This window comes from Myotis nattereri, assembly GCF_964212035.1.
Source record: "Myotis nattereri genome assembly, chromosome: 9".
Taxonomy (NCBI): Eukaryota; Metazoa; Chordata; class Mammalia; order Chiroptera; family Vespertilionidae; genus Myotis; species Myotis nattereri.
Window position 1 is genome coordinate 26,759,014 of NC_138084.1, and position 14,625 is coordinate 26,773,638.

Consider the following 14,625-nt stretch of genomic DNA (forward strand, 5'->3'; position numbering starts at 1 on the left):
AATTAATCACCAGATCCTGCTAAGCTGACTGAAGGGGAGTAGAATAAGCCACCCCAAAATATTCCACTTTGGCATAGTAATTATTTTTTAATTAAAAGCACTTGAGAAACAATCAGTGCAAGAAGGGAAGGACAATCTGACCCTCCTTTGTCTCCCTGAAAACAGGGGATAAATCTCCCACATGAAAAATACCCTTTCTGTACCAGGAGGGGAGAAGGCATTCTTATCACTAGAGACAGGGAATTTAGGGCCAAGAATGCTGTATAAAAAACCCTGTTACTTCCTCACCAATTTACTATCTAAAGCCCAAGTCCCTCTGTCTTCTCCAATCTTCACAAATTTATGATTTCTTTGCCTAAAAGGTATAAAAGCTTCCTGCTCTGATCTCTTTATGGGGCTCCCATGTGTATAAAATTAGTTTTTCTCCTGTTATGGGCCTTCTGTCATTTTAATGATTAGACCAGCCAAAGAACCCTAAAGGGAAAAAGGAAAAAGTTTCCCTTCCCTTCACTGCCAAGTGTCAATACGTCTCAAAACATCTATTTCTTTCCAGCACCACTGCTAGATGGTCATCCTCTCTCTCATGATCTGGGCAACAGTTTCCCAAGTGGAGTCCTCAGTTCCATTTTCATCTCTCCCCTCCTATCCACTCACCACACTGCTAATGTCAGCTTTCTAAAAGATTTTTATCATACTCCTGTTTAAAACACTTCACTGGCAATATGCTGTTATTAAAATAAATGCCAACATCCAGCAAGACTTAGCTGTGGTCTCGCCTCCTGATGCTCTGGTATTATGTACCAAAATCCAGACACTCACTTTCCTTTGTCCCTCAAAGTCACCATGCACCTCCACATCTGAGGGCCTTCACATGTGCTATTCTCTGTATTTGAAACACTGTGAATTCCCTCTGTGTCTGTTTAGGCCCTAATCCTGCTTTAATATAATGTAAAAATCCTAAAAGAGTAGGTTAGGTCAGCCACTCATGAGATTGGACTCTCCCATGCATATACATAACACAGCTGTAATTCACTGTTTGCTTACGCGTTAGTTTGATGTTATTCTCCCTTTTCTACTGCTCTGCAAGGTACCTTGTATTTCATACTATTTTAGGTGTTCAATAAATATGTGCTGATTAATTGATTGAATGTCATCAATATAATGTATGTTATGGTGACACGAACTTTTTTGTTTTGTTTTAATTTAAATTCTTTATTGTTTAAAGTATTACATGAGTCTCCTTTTCCCCCTATTGATCTCTCCCTGGCTGCTCCCACCCCCCAGCACATGCCCTCACCCCCCTACTGTCTGTGTCCATTGGTTATGCTCATATGCATGAATACAAGTCCTTTGGTTGATCTCTTACCCCTCCCCCCCTGCATTCCCTCATAAGTTGGATAGTCTGCTCAATGCTTCTACGTCTCTGGTTCTATTTTTGTTGAGAATCACTGCTATATATTATTTATTGACCACTTAAAATTTATTTCTGTATTTTATATGTTCCTATTTATTTACTTAACTATACTGTAAGGCATTTGAGTGAAGACAGTAATGTTTTGCTCTTTTTTTTAATTTATCAACCTCTTGAACATAGTTAGCATTCCAACAATGTCTATCAGTTGAAAATTCTAGGAGAGCATCCTTGTAAGGTACTTTATATAAGGTTGTCAGGGAAGGTATCGGCCAAAAGATGACATTTGAACAAAAGCCTCAAGAGAAGAAACAAGACATACACATATCTGAGGAAAGAATGCTCAAAGAAAATAGACAAGCAATTGCAAAGGCCCTGTAGTGGGTGGTAACTGCTTGTTGAGTGGCTGCATCAAGGTGGGGAGAGGAGAAAGTCATAGGAAGTGAGATTAGATAGGTAGCTGGAGAACAGACCATGAGGGCCTTGTAGGCAGTCGTAAAGATTCTGGCTTTTACTCAAAGTAAGTCAAGGTGCCATTGGAGAATTCTGAGCTAAGAAATGGCATGATCTGACTTAAGTTTTAAATTATTTGATGATGTAATCTATTTTAAAAGCCTACTCTAACTGGCACAGAATAAGTACATAGTAAATGTTTAAATATACTTAACAAATTTCTTTTATCATCACATCACAGGACACTCATTAAGTCTGAGAAAAAAAGATCAGATATCTACTTTTTGATCTTTAAGCAACATTTAAATATAGCAAATATGACAACATGGATCAAAATATGCTTTGGTTCTTCATTTATCATTTACAAATATATAATTGATACATATATTTATATATACATATATATTTCTTCATTATGAATATAATCAAATACATTAGCTCTCTCAATAGAAATTGTAGATTTTTAAAATATTCACCCAAAGATGTGTTTTTGTTGATTTGAGAGAGAGAGAGAGAGAAAGAGAGAGAGAGAAAAATCCGTTGCCTCACATAAGCACCCCAACCGGGGATTGAACTTAAAACTTAGGTATGTGCCTTGAGTATGTGCCCTGACCAGGAATCGAACCTGAAGTCAGAGTATGCTCCATCCAACTGAGCCACCTGGCTAGGGAAGAAATTGTAGACGTTTTTATTTTACATACTAAATGTTGTAAATATCTGGAAATACTGGATTTGCTTTCTCCTATATTTTAAAATGACAGTGCTTTTTAAGAACCAGGTTAATCTTAAAAAGCAGATATATCTTCTTTGTTTTTAGTTGGTGCATTAATATTTATTCTTAATATTGTAATAAGTGTCATTCAATATAATTGATTCCCTTTGTTTTGTAGTTACAATCGCATACGTTTTATTTCACATATTTAAAAACATCATTATGAGAAGAGAGTCAAGGGCTTCACCCAACTGCTAAAGACACAGTACACAAACAAGTATTCTGACCTGCAAGGGAGAGTCCACCCTTCATAACATCTAGAACAAAAGGAACTCTCAAGAGATTTTCTGAATTTATTCAGAATGTAGTGGGTACATTCCCATTTTGAGATTCCTATCTTACTTTTTACTTCAAAGGTTTAAATATTTTTAACAACTTTTGATTAAGCTTTTTTAAAAAAAAATATTTTGACTTCAAGATACACATATTGCTACACTGTTTATTTCTTATATGGAGCAGAGATGCCAGCAAGGCATCCATTAGACAAGCAGCCTAAGTTGGTGTGAAATTAGACATGACTAGCAGAGTAGTATAAACACAAAATACATACTATGCAGCTTCATGCATGATATGTAATGCATTTTCAAACTGCTAAGTGAAACAATAGAAGGTATTCATGCAGCCAGCCTCGAAAACCTTAAGATACAGTTGAAGAGATCTATAGACTGTACACTGAATTACCTCATCTAAAAAACATTATGCCAGTGCTCTGTAATGTACCAGTACCACCTTAGACCACACACACACAAATATGGTGAGTACTTCCATTATAAATCACCTAGCAATTGCAGACATTTTTAAATTGAAAAGGAACTCTTTTCCCCTCATTTTCAGTCCCTTACAAAAGCCTGCTATAAAAATCTTGGAATGTTCTCCTTTAAGAAATGGCATGTACTAGTAAATTCATTATTGATTTGTCCAAGTGACCTGAATTTCTCCAAAGCATTTAGTAACAGCTCATTTAAAAATAATTAATTTTCTATTTTCCATATGGTGAGAGTGACTTTCATGACATGGTATTCCATATCCTCAGTGCTTCGAAACAGCAGTGACCGCAATTAGTGCTATCAAATATCATGAACACGTTCCCCAGCTACACTCCTCTTACAATCTTGTCTTGCCCATGTGTCTGCATGCGGTTAAGTGCAGGATGTGAGCCTATAAGTGCAAGAGATGATGTCGTCATGAAAAAATTTGATCAGGTTAACTTTTATGCTTGGGGGAACATTCTGCTGGTTCTGTGAAATTATGTATTTAAAAAATGTGTGTGGACCTCCATCTTCTAATCCAGAGCTTGTATTAATTTTTCCATGCTTTCTGAAATTTCAATTCAACATGTTTTATTTGTAATCTTATGCCTCATGTGCCTTTAATGATACTTACTGTTACTTACTGTACCAAACACTAACTTAGTTTGAACGGTGTTTTGTTTTGTTTACTTAATCCTCACCTGAGGATATTTTTCCATTGCTTTTTAGAGAGTGGAAGGGAGGAAGGGTGGGGGAAAGAGGGAGGGAGAGAGTGAAACATCCATGTGAGAGAGACACATCCATTTGTTGCCTCCCACACACACCCTGACAGGATTGGGGATCAAACCTGCAACCCAGGTATGTGCCCTTGACCTGGAATTGAACCCCGAGACCCTTCAGTGTGCAGGCCAACACTCTGACCACTGAACCACACCGGCCAGGGCTTCAGCTTGAACTTCTGCAGGCAAAGAACTTCTGCACAGTTTTGAAGGAGGGTCCTTTATCAGCAGTTTCACATAAACGTGTAGTCTGAAACTTGGCAAATTCCTAAATGCTGCGACCTGGTCTGTCTCTCCTCCTCACTCTGGAACATGGCGGTTCTTAGCAGAGAACGGAATAGGGCTAGAAATACCCTCTTTCACATCTCAGCTCAAGGACCTCATCGGAAACAAACTCCCCCAGGACAACATTAGCATTTGGGAAAATAATGACTTGCTCTTGCTCATTTAATTATACTTTTCTCTCCTATACAGACAGTCCTTAGGTTACGTCAGACTTGAGGTATGTCATTTCATGGTTACGTCGCCATCTCCCATCCTATATAATAAAGATATAATATGCAAATGGTCATTACACGGTGAAGCATAACGACTGACCGCGTAAGGACAGGATCACGGATCAGCAAGAGGGTGGGGCAATGAGCTACAAGCAGGCGGCAGAGAGCTATAGGACGGGGCAGGGCAGCAAGCTATTAGGGGGACTTGTGGGGGGGGAGCAGAGGGAGCTACAGGAGGGCGGGGCAGCGGGCAGAGAGCTACAGGAGGGCTGCAGTGAGCTACTGGCGAGCTACTGGCACACAAATTCGTGTGCAGGGCTACTAGTTTATTTATTAAAAAAAAGTTCCATCATTTCGACATATGTACATATGTGCTTTGTGTTTTTTATTATTTATTTGCCAGAAGTAAAGGTCAGGAATTGTTATCTTTCTTTTCATTTTTTTTTACTGTTTCACTTCATTCCTGCTGTGTATGTGCTCCATGTGAGTGATGTAGGTGCTTATGTGGTGGGTTCCGACTTACAGCGAAAATTGCTGTACGTTGCCCGCTCAATGTAGGAACGAATCTCCGACATAACCCGAGGACCTACTTTAATGTGAAGGGATTTCTGAAATAATTCTAATCCATTTCATTTGCTTCAAGTACATAAAAAGAAAGCTGTCTCAGACACGAGGGCTTGCCAAGAAGGTTACGTCCAAGCTTTGCACATGGTTATTTTTCATTTGGCCAAGACCTCTACGCTTGTCCAAATAATAGTAAGTATGTAAAGCTATGATGTAGTCCAACTTCTAATTCCATCAATAGATAATTCAACAAACTTTATACTGTTTTAAGTAATTTTCCCAAGAATCTCAGTCCACCTTCTTAGATATTCACTGACTTTCTTTGCCACTCAGCAAGAGAGTTATATGATAAGTGGTCGAGTAGCAATTCCTCTATGATTCATTGAGGATAACTAAATGAGGCTTTGACTTTATAATAAAAAGAAGATTAAAGGATGTATTAGTGTATGAGTAGTAGGAATGGTCAAATTAATGTACCAAAATCCACTTAAAATCACTGCAATATGCGCATATATAAAGAACAGAAACATACTGGGCCCTTCTGTGTATATTTTATAAAGCAGCTATTATTTTTAATTAATACATCATTTGCTTAAGAAATTATCAGACACATAAAAAATAAAATTTTAATAAAATTATATGTATAAAAACATTTCAATGTACACTATATGTTTTAAAATCTAAAGTTAGCCACACAAAAATTAATTTTTAAGAAACCCCTTAATAAGCTTGATTTCAAAATTTATGCATTACCACATACATCATATTTCTCCCTAATAGAGAGTAAATTTTTTGAGTAGACTTTGTATATCTTTATCACACCCTTTCTCACCACCAACCCATATGCACATTAATATTACAGTAAATATTATCTCTTATTCCTAACAATATACTACTCATCAGTCCTCTGTCAAATTTTAAAATAACATATATAAGTAGGGCTCAATTATCATAAAATATTTATATTCATAATATTCTATATTAAGGTTGATAAAGTGTTAAACTTACTATGCCCCATGATAACTTTTATCTCCTTTTTGCGCTATCCCTGGGTTAATCAAATAATACATTTTTGGAGAGCCAACAGCAGCATTTACTGCTCATTGTTCCTAAGCACTGGAATTCTCTGATTCCCTCCTGCACTCTTACAGTGTATTTTTACCTTGGTGGTTAAATAGTGTTTTGGTAGATGGCTAATTAGGGGCTCTGAGAAAAAAATAATGGCTCTTATATTCCCATTTCACTCACCAAATATTTTTATTGGACAAAAGAAGCAGCTATTGAGAAAAAAGATGCAAAATAACTCACAGTGATTCATCTTCAGGGCTTCTTCAGTAATTGAAAGATACAACTCTTAATTACTTTAACAATACCTCATTTCAGGTCAAAAATATCTCTTGAATATCTATTACATGAAAGGCCCTATAATTATTATTTTCCTAATTCTCAATGGTGAGTAAATTCACAGTTATGGCTCCTTATTTTATTGGGACCATGGCAAGCAAACACTATAAACAGACCTTGAAAAATAACCTTTAAGTTGAATAAAACATTTCAATATTAATATGCTCATGTTGCCATTATTTTTATCTTTAGATCATGCTCTGAACTCAAGTGATAACACATCATATGAATATCTAATAACATCTACAATTAACAAAATGATCAACCCCCTCTATAATTCTCTGCCTAACTAGTTTAGGCCTCCAGGGTCTGTTGCATCAGCCAATCTCCTGTCAGCACCTTTGATGTCCTCAGGTCCTTGTTCTTCCCTGAACCACCCTGAAACTGACCAGTCCTCTTTCTTCTCCACTACTTAAAGGTCAACTTTGTTCCTAATGATTTTGAACATCAAGGACTTGGGAGTAAAGCAAAACCAGCAGAGGGAGGAATTTCAAATTTGCTGAGAATAAAAGTCTTTCAGGATAAAAACAAGGCTTGCTAAAACCCACAGATAGCAACATTTGGATCTACAAAGTATATATCTACATCTATTTATCCAAAAGCATATCTATCAAGCACCTATATGCTCGATATTATGATAGACCTATATATGAATAAAGCATAAACCATGTCCTTGAGTATCTAGTAAAGGGATAAAGACAAGCAATCAACTAAGTATAACAATATTACAGGTCCTCTGACAGATGGGGAAATCATAAATATGGAGGCGATCATAAACAATATCTCTCCTCTTCCAGGATCCCTTTCCCCCTTCTTTGGAAAGTAATCCCTCTCTCATTTTTTTTCAGTCTCACCAAATGTCAGTCAAGGTGAGGCCATCATCTGATCCTGCAAAGTCTGATAGTTTTGCTAAGACCAACGTACATGCAATGCGAGCCCGCACTAAGACACTAAAAGGCCAGAAATCATTTGGTATAATATAGAAAAAGGAATTCAAAATCTGGGGAAGAAATACTGTACACTATTTATAATGTATAGCTCACCTAAGCATATTTATTTACTGTGTCAGTGAGGCCCAAAGAGGCTCTATTGTTCACTAAGATGTAAAGAACAGGTTAGCTAGGAAAGTTCTAGAACTTTTTGTGACTTGACCCTCCAGATTAGGAATGCAGGTGACAGAAACTCTCTCATGTTAACGAGAATAGAGATTTTCAGGGTGACAGGAACACATGGTGGCACTTAACTTCCATAGGCAAGATGGATAGAGCTGGCAGAACACAAAGAGGCTAATCAAACATCCTTGCATGATCTGCCCCACCGGAGATCTGACTGTGATTTATTACTCATGGGGCCTTTAGGTGCACATGGAAAGGCAACTCCCTAAGTGCTTGACTTGTATAACAAAAACAGCAACAATGACAAAGTGAGAGAATCTGTTTGATGACTCAATTCCCAAACTAGAGCCAATTTATGGACCCAGGACCCACTTACTGAAAGGAGACATGATCTCAAGTCCATACTGTACAGCTTCCTATGAATCTTCAAAGGGACCTGAACTATACACTATGCATCCGAGAAGGAGAAATACCTTGTGGGGATGAGGCAATAGATAGATTTTTGACCTAAATCCACCTCACACTCTGACGACTGTGGCTTTGAACACAACAGAGGTTTATTTTCATATTTTTTCCTGAATGAGTAATTGTCATGGACATGAGAACAGCAACTGTCAGAGTTTTTATTGCTTGACATATAGAATAGTTTTATTTGGTAGAAGGACCAAATAAAACACTAGAATTTGAAAAAAAAAAAAGCATAGATTCATGTTGCTATCAATGATCCAAACATTGTAAGGAAAATTTTTTTCTATCACATCTCCACTCAATTTAAGCCAATATAAAAGATGGATGGGATGTAGAGAACAACAGAAAAATTAAAATGTAGTGACAGCTTCAATCAGAGTTGCTATTCCAGATGAGGTCTTTTCATTGAAGTATTAGTAAATATCCTGGTACTTGGCATGCATCTATCCATCTGGAAAATTTTCTTAATCTTGATTCATAGAAAACTCCAGAAGCAGTGTGTATGCATTTGACAAAAACCACAAAATTTACTGTCTTGCATATCAGATCCTGCTCTATGACATAACCCAGAGACAATGGATATTTCAATGTTACACAAGACATTAAACTCTTATCTATCACTAGAGGGTCCCTCGTCCTGGCTGGCGATCATGGCCGAGCGGGGCAGGCTGGACGGGGGGAGGGACCTCGGGAGGTTGGCCAGCTGCAGGAGGTTGGCTGTGGGAGCACACTGAACACCAGGGGGAAGCTCCTGCGTTGAGCATCTGCCCCCCTGGTGGTCAGTGCACATCATAGCTACCAGCCAGTCATCTAGTCATAATGGTCCCTTAGGCTTTCATATATATAGACTAGAGGCCCGGTGCATGAAATTCGTGCACTCGGGGGTGGGGTTCCCTCAGCCCAGACTGCCCCTCTCACAGTCCAGGAGCCCTCAGTGGATGTCCTACTGATGGCCACAGTCTGGCAACAGAGGCTTGGAGCAGGTGTCCCGTGTGTGTGTGTGTGTGTGTGTGTGTGTGTGTGTGTGTGTCTGCTCGGGCCTGCCCCCAGCCGCGCCATGTAGGCTCGAAGCAGTTGCCGTGTGTGTGTGTGTGTGTGTGTGTGTGTGTGTGTGTGTGTGTGTCTGCTGGGGTCCTGCCCCCAGCCACACCATGGAGGCTTGGAGCAGGAGCCCCTCTGTGTTGATCTCTCAGGTTCCTGGCTTCCACTGCATGTTGTACTCTCCCTTGAGCTATGGCCAGGATGGGGGTGCTGCGTGCAAGCTGGGCATTCCTGCTCCCGGATTGCCATGGCGACCAGGGAGCAGGCCCAGCTGGGGGCTGTCCGCAGGCCGGGCTTTCCTGCTCCCGTATCAGGCCCAGTTTGGGGCTGCCCGCAGGCCAGGCTTGCTTTCCTGCTCCCGGATCCTCATGGCGACCGGGGAGAAGGTGCAGCTGGGGGCTGCCTACAGGCCACACTATTCTACTTACCAATGGCCAGATCACCACAGCAACCCAGGGCCCAGCAGCATTTCCTGCTCTCCAATAGTCATAGGGTCCCGGCTGGGGGCGGGGCTTAGCAGTGCGGGGCTTAGGCGGCATGGGGGTCCCAGCTGGGGGCTCAGGTGGCACACAGGGGTCCCGGCTGGGGGCAGGGCTTATGCCCCGCTACCCACGGATGCACATGGGGCCCGATGGCAGTTCGCGCTGTCCCGCCCTTCCTATAGTATAGGATAGAGGGCTGGTGCACGGGTGGGGGCTGGCTGGTTTGCCCTGAAAGTGGCCCGGATCAGGGTGGGGGTTCTGCTTGGGTGCCTGGCCAGCCTGGATGACGGGCTGAAGGCTGTTTGCAGCTGGTCACACCCCCTTCAGGGTGGGGGTTCCCACTGGGGTGCCTGGCCAGTCTGGGTGAGAGCCTGAGAGCTGTTTTCAGGCTGGAGGGCAACTTAAGCTCCCAGCCTCTCCTTTTTTTCTTTTTCTTTTTTATTCTGGGATTTATTTACCTTCTACAGCTGTCACTGGAGCTGAGAGCCGGCTCCAGCTGTGAGGGCTGAAAACAGGTTTCTGGGTCTGTTTGGCTTCTATAATTGAAACTCTGTTGCCATCACAGCAGCTCTAAGCTCTGAAGCCGAAGCTGGCTGAAAGCAGGTTTCTAGGTTTGTTTGGCTTCTATAATTGAAACTCTGTTGCCATAACTGCAACTCCAGCTCTGAGGCCTCGCTGGCTGAAAGCAGGTCTCTGGAGCTTGTTTAGCTTCTATAATTGCAACATAGTTGCTTAGACTGCAACTCAGAGGCCGGCAGCAGCAGGCCGGGAACGTTGGCTTCCTCTGTCACTGGAGCAAGCAAGCCTCCTGTTTGCTTCAGCTGTGTGGCTGCCGGCCGCCATCTTGGTTGGCAGTTAATTTGCATATCCTGCTGATTAGCCAATGGGAAGGGTGTCGGGGTTATGGTCAATTTTCATATTTCTCTTTTATTAGATAGGATAATATATTGCTGACTTGATATGGAAGTGCAGAAATAGTAGACAAAGTAGGTGGTTTCATAAAATACATGCATTCCAGAGAGTAGAAGATGAATGCCATGGGAATCCAGGATGGAGGCTTTGGCAGTAAAAGGGAGTCTCTGGCTGAGTCATAGGAGCTATGAAGGAACACTGCCTTCTTTGTAAAGGACATCATGAAAATCTTCCCAGCCTGTTACTGTTGTTTAATGGAGGTTGAATCTCCACCTAGGGGTACCAGGCCATGAAACTTGAGCTGTTAATCATGAGCTTAGGGCTAGATAATCAATTTGTCCATATTTTTAGTTATACCCAGCAATACTCTTGTCAGTGAGCAGAAGTGTTACATAGGAGATTAGTTCAATAGGCTTGAAGATCCAAGTAAATTCAATAAGTACATCATGCACTCCTTATTATACCTACTTTTTCACGCTGCTCCTTTTTTTCTTATCTCACCCTGTATAATTTAGCTCACATCAAATCTCCTATGACTAGTTAACAGTGGGTAGGGGAAAAAGTAAAGCTTCTTTTCATATCATTCTACATGACAGACTAACTTTTATTACTATGGCAATGGAGCCCTAGCTAGGCATAATCCTTTAAGATGGTATAAAATATAAACACTCCCAATAAGAAAAACATTAAGCAAGACATTTCATTATCTCTGATATAGAGATGAAAAATTTTCCAGGTGGTCAGGGAATGAGAAAAATGGTGACAAGGGAATTTATTTTTATACTGGAAAATAATTTAATATATTTAAAACTTGAAGATATTTATATTTATTTATTTTAAGTACTGGGGAATTTAACTTTATCACTAATTTCTCTCTCTTTCTTTCTTTTCCCCTAAGTTCCAAACAGCAAAATAACCCATTAAAAATCATTTCTTTCCACACCATTACACCTATATTCCCTCCATTTTGTCCTGATTCATTCTGTTGGTTTAGTCTAGCATTATATTTGCATCACAAAACCATAAATTTCTTGAGGAATATATAATCATTTTAGTTATATAACCAGGAATGAATAACTCTAAATTAACTGCAGCTGAAATCTTTTTAAGAAAAAATTTTTATCACTTCTACCATACGTACTTTCTTATTGTCAGAGATATCAGCAATAAACACAAATTTCTAGATTTCTCTGAATTCAATCTTGACAAGGTGTTCTCTAAACAAAACACACTATTGATTTTTGAAGGGCAAAACTTTAATCTTTATGTCTTTAATTTAATTCCTGGATGGTACAACATCCTGAGGTATTGTTATCTTACAGCTCAGAGAACTAGCTATTCTTGATGGGCAACAGTACTGTGGGCATTCTATCTGAGTAGGATGTTCTTTCTGCCAAACAAGGACGAGATTCTACACTTAGATGGTGAATGTTCAGTTCCTTCCTAGGAACATAATGCAGCATTCTACCAGGTAACAGAACTTTTCTCTCTCTTTTTTTTTTCCTTTCCTCTTCATGTGCTTCAAACCTGATCTAACTACCCAGGACTCTTTGAAGTCAAAGGAAGCTCTGAACCCAGGGAAACTCTGATGTCTGGGGCAGTCTCAAGATAAATGAGACAAACAGAAAAGAATGTTAGAAGAAAAAGAGAGAGAATGAACACTTCAGGGATCTTGCACCATCTTGATGCCTGAGTGGTTGAGAGAATCATGCACAAAAAATCAAGTCATGACTGGTAGGAAAAGAACAGAGGAAATATACATTTGGATTCTATCTGGACCAGGAAGTGAAAGTTCATACATCGATATAACAATTATTCTGTCAGGACATGCCAACTTCGAGTCAGGTAATTAAGAGTCAAAGGGCAGAAAACCTGACCTTGGGCTTATCACTTGTGTTGGTTTTCTCATCCTGATAGGATATTAGAAAGATTACTTTTGTTTAGATTTTTGCCTTTAATGATCCTCAGCCCCAAGAATATTAACATTTATAATTATAGTGAATGGCACTTAAATTAATTACAATTAAATTGCTGCACACTACTCTTAAATGTTTCCACCAACACTGCCTAATTATGTAGAATCTCTGCAACACTTTCATGCAAAGGTTAAAATTAATACTATAGCTAACATTGGTTATATATTTTTTTCTATTGACCTATTGATGCCTGGAAAGAAAAGAAATATGATAGAATATAATTTATTTTCATTCAGGGTATTTTATCAAGCCAGAGTAGAATAAAACAGTCATGAACTTATAACTAAAATATTAAATATGTAAACTGTCTCACATATTTATTAAATTTTCTCTCAAATATTAGAGTGTTTGAAAAATTCTTAACACAGGCATGCTTCACACATACCAAGCATAACTTACCTACTCAAATGTGTTTACACAGCTGTAAAATCCCCACATTAACTATCGTACAAGGAAACTAAAAATATTGCTATGAGTATGAAAATGTGAGTTTTAAGTTGCTAGGAGAAAATTATTAAGGGCTTCCTGTGACATCAATTTAGATGGGACCAAGTTTGTTGATTTTTTAAAATTCTGCTTTAACATCTCTCTACACACAACATGGTTTCACTAATTCAGAGAAGGTAACCAGCTCATCTATCTCTGCCACTACTGTCCCTCATTTCAAGATGCCAAGGAGGAAATTACACACACACACACACACACACACACACACAGACTAATATTGTGGCCTCCAGGTTATGTATACCCAATTTGAAAGCCTCCTTTTTCTCTATGGGAAATATTCAATGTAAGCCTAACTATCTGGGTTTTAGTGAATCTACTCTTGATCTTGCACAAATCACTTAGTCTGCATCTAAACAATGGGTGGAGGGAGGGGAGGACGAAATGAATGCAGAGGGACCCAAACTTTGCTGAACTTTAGAATCACCTGAGGAGCTATTTAGACATCCCGGGTTGCTCCCAATAGGGATTAAATCAGAATGCTCAGGCCAGGTTTCAGTCATTTTTGAAGATACTCAGGTGATTCCAATGTGCAGCAAATTTGGGAGCCAGTAAATTAATACATTCATGGAGGCACTTTTAAAATTAAAAAAATGGAAGGGCTTTCATATTATACTAGAGGCCCGATGCACAAAATTTGTGTAAGAGTAGGCCTTCCTTCCCCCCGCTGCTGGCACCAGCTTCCCTCTGGCACCCAGGACCCGGACTTCCCTCCTTTCCTCCGGCTGCCGGCCGGCACCTGGGACCCAGGCTTCCCTTGCAGCCCTAGCTTCCTCTGGAAAGACATCCGGTCTAATTAGCACATTACGCTTTTATTATTATACAGCACTATACAAAGTGATATAGGATATTACGCCCAAATTAAGTATAGCACTGTAAAAAAATACAGTGTTTTAGGAAGATTAATCTTCTGTTTGGGTTTTAGTTCAGTAGTCATAAAGAAACTATACGTAAATAATCACTTTTATCTATTTTGCCAAAAGTGCAGAAAGTTTGTTGTTTTTTATTTGTATTTTAAGCTGACTTTAACATTATTTTAACCTTACTTTTTTTCATTTCTCTATTAAAAGTTAAGAAAAGTATCATCTCTCTTCTTTCCTTCAAAAAACATCAAACATCACACTTTTATTACATGTTTACAATAATAAGAGAAAAGAATATTAGAATTAATATGTGGAAAATAAATCTGAGGAGACAGAAAGAAAATAAGTTGTCCAAAGTCCTTAATTCAATGCTGCTACCTATTTAAAACAAACAAAAAGTTACCCACTCCGAATATTTTTTTCCAATATTCTGCCATAATGATCTACTTGAAAACAAAGACCTATTTAGTAAGTCTTTCTTGACTAGATTTTGTTCATTGCCTGTTGGCATGTATTATTTCTCTGCTAAATTTTTAGTCAGTGCATCAGATTGGGCTAATTTGTATACCACAGTAATCACCGTCAATTTCTATAAGCTTTTGTTTAATTAAACTTACCAAAAGGATTATGAAATT

The 14,625-nt window shown here is 39.2% G+C and overlaps 1 protein-coding gene across 2 annotated transcripts in view; it reads right to left on the reverse strand.

Moving 5' to 3' along the window:
* The window catches only part of GAS2 (growth arrest specific 2), a gene marked incomplete at both ends in the record, with an annotated part of 113,752 nt that overhangs the window by 87,050 nt on the left and 12,077 nt on the right, over positions 1-14,625 (reverse strand). The gene's annotated exons all lie outside the window — the stretch shown is intronic.